At 41.7% G+C, this 6,433-nt stretch overlaps 1 pseudogene; it reads left to right on the top strand.

Moving 5' to 3' along the window:
• The first annotated feature begins 545 nt into the window (after positions 1–545).
• On the top strand, positions 546–5,363 carry LOC111542804 (annotated as a pseudogene).
• The last annotated feature ends 1,070 nt before the right edge of the window (positions 5,364–6,433 follow it).

Raw genomic sequence — 6,433 nt, 5'->3', positions numbered from 1 at the left:
TCATAATGTGGTGATGGATTGGATATGGGAAAGTGAGAGAGACAAGGTATCAAAAATGACTTGCAGATTTCTTATATAGAAAACAAGAGAAGAACACAATTTGAAGAAATTAGGCATTCTGTTTTGGATAAATTCAATTTGAGATGACTGTGAAATACCCAAAGGAAAAAATCCAGTGAAAGACCATAAAGGCAGCTATAATGGCAAAAAGCACTGGGGTTGAAGGAAAAGGACTTCAATTAAGGCCCTAATTCTGCATGACCTCAAGAAGGGATGTATTCTTCCTGTGTTTTAGTTTCCTTGTCAGTAAAATGGAGATATTAGTATCTATCTTATCACCTTGTTGGGGCGATACAATAACAATGTTTGAAGGTATTTTATAAGTTACTTTATTTCTTGTTAGAGACATAAGAAATAGCACAAAGAAACAGGGTAGACTCTTTCTCTACTGTTACTAGTTGCTTTGGGAGCCTTGGGCTACTGTGTAAATAGGGCCAAGTCCAAGAACCACACTACACACAACTAGTCCTGAAAATGGAACAGAAATGGCATCAAGAAACCCCTATGTCAAAGATGTAAATCTCTTAAAAGGGTGGGCCCAAGTTCCTGAGGAACATGTACTTTGCCAAGAAGCACAGGAAGGGCCGGAAGAAGATGCAGGTCAGTGATGTCAAGGCCACGAGTGAATCAATTGAGGCTGTCAGGGCCCTTGTGAAGTCCAAGGAGGTCAAGCCCAAGATCCCAAAGGGCATTAAGTGCAAACTACTTGCCTGCACTGACCACTCCAAGCTCAGGAAATGTGCTCATCCCTGCATCATCAAGGGTTTCAGGCTCTGCCAGCCAAAGTCAAAGACCAGGGCTCAAACTAAGCACAGGATGTGGCTCTGTCTCCAGCTCAGGCTCCCAAATGTGGCCAGGCCTCCACCAGAGCTCCAGAGTGGAGGCCTTTTTCTGTCAATATGAGGACAGAAGGATTGGTGTGGCCTCACAGCTGCCATCTGCCTGAGGCTGGTGACCTCCTATGCTATCTGTACAAGCTGGAAATTCCTCTCCTGGGAATATCCCCACTAAATAGTAAATGTCTTTTTCTTCTTGGCATTTCACTAGGACACCTTGAGTCTTGGGCAGCATTGGCCTTCTTTTCCTTTGGATTCTCTACCTTTAGGGTAGGCTACAACCATGACTTCATCTGGAAGGGTACACAGAGTTAATGTGGAGAAGGCTCTCCTATGATTCATAGTTCATTAGGGTAAAATTCCCAAGGGCAAGAATCATGGCTCTGGAATGTTATGGGCTTCCAGTGAATACTAATTGATTGGGATTTAGCATTACCATTTTACTGCTAGCTTTAAATTTGTGGGAAGAAGAAGAAATTTTAGCCAGTTGGCTGGAAGGGGAAACATCTCCCTCCCTGCTCACCTGGACTTCAAACTATCCACTGTGCTTGCAGAGTCAAGCACCAGTTTGTCCACACAACCTGACGAGGGACAGAGGCCATGGAAACGTGAGGTAAGGAACTAGTCCCCATCGCTACCACCATTTATGTTTCCCCAGGGTGAACTCCTTAATCCTCCCTACAACCATACACTGAAAATCTGTGTGTGATTAACTATTTTTTGACCACCTCAAAGCCAGGCAGGGAATCTGGCTGCCAACAATAGTAGGGGTAGCTCTGGCTGTTGCAGAGATTATTGGAGAAGGCAGAAAGCAGCTCTCTTTACACAGTCTAAGAAGGCTCATTCTTAGAGGAATAGGGTGAATAGACTCTCTATTATACTGTTAAATATAGACTTTAGAAAACTCAAACATTTTTAAAAACCCTAGTGATGCAGGAAGGAACACAGAAATATCTGAAATGCTTCTCAGTCTATCTTTTTGGAGTGAGTAAACTAGTAGACAAATGACTTGGTCTTGGATAATGTCTCTATGCAGTAATGTAAGTTTTGTTCTGTTATCTTTGATTCTTATATATTTTTTGTCTCTGTTTCATGCTTGAGAATTTCCAAGTGCAGCAACAGAGAATCAAAACGTTGGTCAAAGTATCTCTATATTTTCTAAAATTGAATGCTGTTTCTGCACTAATTTTCCAGATATGCTCCATGACCAGTATCTGCACACAAACTCCTATTTCCTGGGTATTAAATTTCTTTAATTACTGTCTCTAGTATATCTGGCATATGTAATATAGCTAGCATATATGGCATGATGTTTTAAAATACCCTAAGAAGGGGTCAGTCATTAGCACATTTTCATGGCTATACAAAGAATCACTGTAAACAGATTTGGATGCTATACTTCTCTGTACATGTGTAGGCTAGAATATATATCACTTCAAAGAGAAAGGAAGACCATTTGCCATTTTGTAGCTTATAGTAAGTCTACATAAGCTTTCTTAGACTCTGTGTAAAGAGAGCGACTTTCTGCCCCTTCTCAGAAACGCATGCTGCCAAGGCAAAGCATTTAGGACAGAACCTGGACCACAGATAAGTCCTATATAAGTCTTAGCTGTATCTTCATCTTCTACTATTACTACTACTACTGCTGCTAGTATTGAAAGGCCTAAGAGTTATGCCATGACTAGGGGTCAGCTGGGCTGGTTTTGTTAGATCTGCCTTGCCCTGGAATGAACCTAACACATGTGCAGTAGATTGTTTGCTTCTCACCTTTGAGAGATGCTTTCGAAAGCCATCCTTGTGGATCACATTTTTCCCATCTGCTGTCCCCTTGGAACTGTTGAATGTCAGGGTAAAGCCCTGGGATGCAGCGTGCTTTGGGGCCATCACTCTATACCAGTGCATCTCAAACTATCTGTAGTGAAGGATCAGTTCCGTTTTTTTTACTTCTAATCAGTCACAGACTGATATTTGGCAAAATGTAATAAACATAACTTAAAGTGAAATAAAAAACCAATACATATAAAACTCAAGTCCCTTTTCAAAATGTTAAGATTCAACATACACAAATGCATGCTGCCAAGTGGCTCTGACAGTTCTAAATGCCTGCTCTCAACTCCCTACTTATCTCTGAACAGTATCCCACAGATGACAGATGGTGGGCCTCACATTCAGTGGGATGTCATAAAGGACAGCGAGGAACCCCAAAGGCCCTTCATTTCCATACTGATTTCCTTCCATAGGGCTGTCATCAAAGCAGGGGACGCAATGGGCCAGCAGGTCTCAACCCTAGATTGGAGTGCGCAAAGTCCTGGTGTGAAGCTTGTTACATTGGAGGTGGCTCAGAGAGGCCACCAGTGGAAGCTGCCCCTTGTCCAGCTGCTGGCCATCCACATAGCTGGGAATTCACAAACAGCTAAGCAATAGGCAGTTTAGTGAAGACACACAGGTGTTGAAACAGTTTGTGATAGGCAGGTTTATGGCAAATAAACACATTGTATGATATACTGTAATCAACGATATAAACAACTTTAAAATTGTCTGTACTTCATATTTCCAGCATTTGGCTTTGTTAATCATATGTCTTCCTGACAGCAATTAAATAACCTTGAGAGAAAATGTACACCTGCTGTCTCCCCTGGGGAAACTACATCTCTTTTGTGAATGACATAAGTTCTCCATAAAACATAACTGAAGCTAGGAGAATTGAATTTGGAGATATGCCTTCTTTCTCTCTTGTTTTATCTCTAGTTGAATTGGAGTGCATGGCTTAATATAGCTAATCTTTTTCTAGATCCTTATTCTGAGCTTTTATTTAGACCAAACTATTTCCCCAAGGAGCAAATTGAAGACAATGGATAATAAATGAGGTTGTAATGAGTACCACCACACAGGTTGTGAAAAGTACCACCACCAGCTCATTTGGCCTGAATCTTCACCCTCCCCAACTTCTTTTCTTTCCGCTTTCCACAACAGATTCCATCTGCTTCCATGAACAACATACTGCTTTCCTTAAAGCATGACAAACATAAGTATGTTTGCTTGACTGAGATCCAAACAAGGTTTATTCATTAGGATTAATTGAGTAAAAGTCTCTGTTAATTTACAGGCTTCCAGGGCTCACTAGATGAGGTTGCTGGCAGTGGCCCCCGCGCTGCTGCCACTGCTGCTGCTGGTGCATGGAGCTGCCATGTGGGTGCTTGGGGCTCCAGGCAGGTACACTCTGGACTGGCCAAGGCTGGACTCCTGGCTGCTGCTACACTGATTGGATGAGGCCACTTTCAGAGTGTCTGTGCACTGGGGAGTGTTCTTGGTGCTGGTGGCTCTGGAAGGGTGAAGACAGATCCACTACCAGCGCTTCATGTATCACCACTACCTGCCTGGCTTCAGCCATGCAGACTTTGGGCAGCAGTTCACAATAGGCTTCTTCCATCTGAATGGACAAGTGGGCCAATCTCTTCCAGGATTTGGAGGCCAAGTATGTAGTCCTGATACAAAGCATCACAAACTGGCTGAGTGTCATGTCTTAGAACTTAAATTCTAAGGACATGGGGGTCCTACCAGTTTGGTTGGTGAGTTGGAAACAACTGTCTGGAAGAGGAACATACACTGTGAACTCTATCACTTATTAGAATGGTTCCATTCACTTCAGCTACTTGATTTTAAAAAATGGCTTCAAAACACAGCATTTTGGTGGTGAAAAAAAAATCCCTTGGCTATATGATCTTGTTAACAGGCACAAGTCTGATATCATTTCTGATATGATTTGGTCTAATAAAGTGAGAATGTCCTGATACTTATTTGAACTTGGCTCTACAATGATAGCTCTATCAAGGAAGAGGTGGTAGTAAATGACCGATGGGGTCAGAAATGCTCCTGTCACCATGGACAATACTACAACTGTCAAGAGAAACTTAAGCTGGGGAGATTGCAAGACCACAAGTGAGAGATGTGTACCACCATTGACAAGAAATTCTGGGTCAGTGGTTGCAACATGGCAATGTCTGATTTTGCAAGTGAATCTGAAATGGTTTTGGAACTGCTTCAGACTGCAAGTTTAAGAGGCAACAACTATCTTCTCAACATTGGACAAGCTAAAGATAATCTAACTGTTCCTGTCTTCCAAGAAAGGCTTCTTGCTTTTAGGGAGTGGCTGAGCATCAGTGGGGAAGCTGTCTATGCCTCGAAACCATGGAAGGTGCAATTGGAAAAGAACATGACATCTGCATGGTATACCTCTAAAGGATCAGCTGTTTATGCCATTTTACTGCACTGGCCAGAAAATGGAATCTTAAACCTTGAATCCCCCATAACCACCTTAACTAGAAAGCACACAGTGCTGGGAAACAACAATATCTGAAGTGGTCCACAGGTCTGGACAAAGGCTTTCTCCTTTTTCTGCCCCAGTTATCATCCCCTGCTCTTCCACCTGAGTTTGCTTGGTCTATAAAGCTGACAGGAGTGGACTGATTGTTGGAGTTCAAGAGGAAAGGGACATTGCCTGCTGTTTGCTGCTTTGATTTGCCTTTTGTAGTACCATCATTGTAATCAACTCACTTCCCTTCTCCACCCAGAGATGGCTTTTCCAGCACTTTTTAATCAAAGGAATTGAATATATTACACTGATGCTTCAATGGACCAAGCATCCGAGTTCTCTTGCTAGCATACCTCTCTCTGGTCAGCAAAAGAAGGACTGAACACTTAAGCTCCAAGTTCATCCATTCTTAACGTTTACAATTATCTGCAACAGAAGCTTCCCTCTATTCTCTGTGTCTGATAACCTCCTTGTTGACTCAGAGACTTTAGATAAAGAATAAGCCAAGTCTCCCTGTTGCTTGTGGAGGAGGTTGGAAAGGGTTTGGCAAGCACAACCACTCACTATTTAGCATCAGTTGTCACCAACACACTATCTTCTCCCTACTAAAGTGCAGGAGAGCCTGGAAGGGAAGAAAAAAGCTTGCTGGGCTGCTAGTAGTCAACTGTTCAAAAATTTCCAAAGCAAATTTAGAGCTCCTAAATACAGCCTGTTTATAGTGATAGTATTAAGAAAGTGAATGTGATTCTGCTCTGCCTTTAAAATAAAGTCAAATGAATGTTTGCATGCCAAAAAAAAAAAAAAATTATAAGTTTCTCAACCATATCTCCTACCTCGCCTTTGTAACTTTTTTAAGTTATTGTTGAAGAAACTGGCTGTCTTGGAATTTCCCAGAGTTTGGTTTGCTGATGGCATCCCTGTGATGTTTAACATGTTCCTATGTCATTGTAAGCTGTAAATTGGTAGTTGGATTTAGAAGCTTGACCAGATTCAAGTTCAATTATTTTTTTTTGTCTAGAATAATGCATATATAGTGTTCTGCACTTCTGTTAGGAGGTACATAATGTCTAAGTGTCTCTCTTTAGTGTTTAGCAGCCTTTAGTGAACACTGTCCAGAGCCATTAATTCATTAGAAGGTTGCAACATGCTGATATCTCAATTCTTTCCATCCTCATTTATTTATTAGCTGGAAAAATTCTATAAAGAGAAACTTACCCTTGATTAT

This window comes from Piliocolobus tephrosceles, chromosome 11, assembly GCF_002776525.5.
Source record: "Piliocolobus tephrosceles isolate RC106 chromosome 11, ASM277652v3, whole genome shotgun sequence".
NCBI lineage: Eukaryota > Metazoa > Chordata > Mammalia > Primates > Cercopithecidae > Piliocolobus > Piliocolobus tephrosceles.
This window is presented reverse-complemented; position numbering and strand designations above follow the sequence as displayed.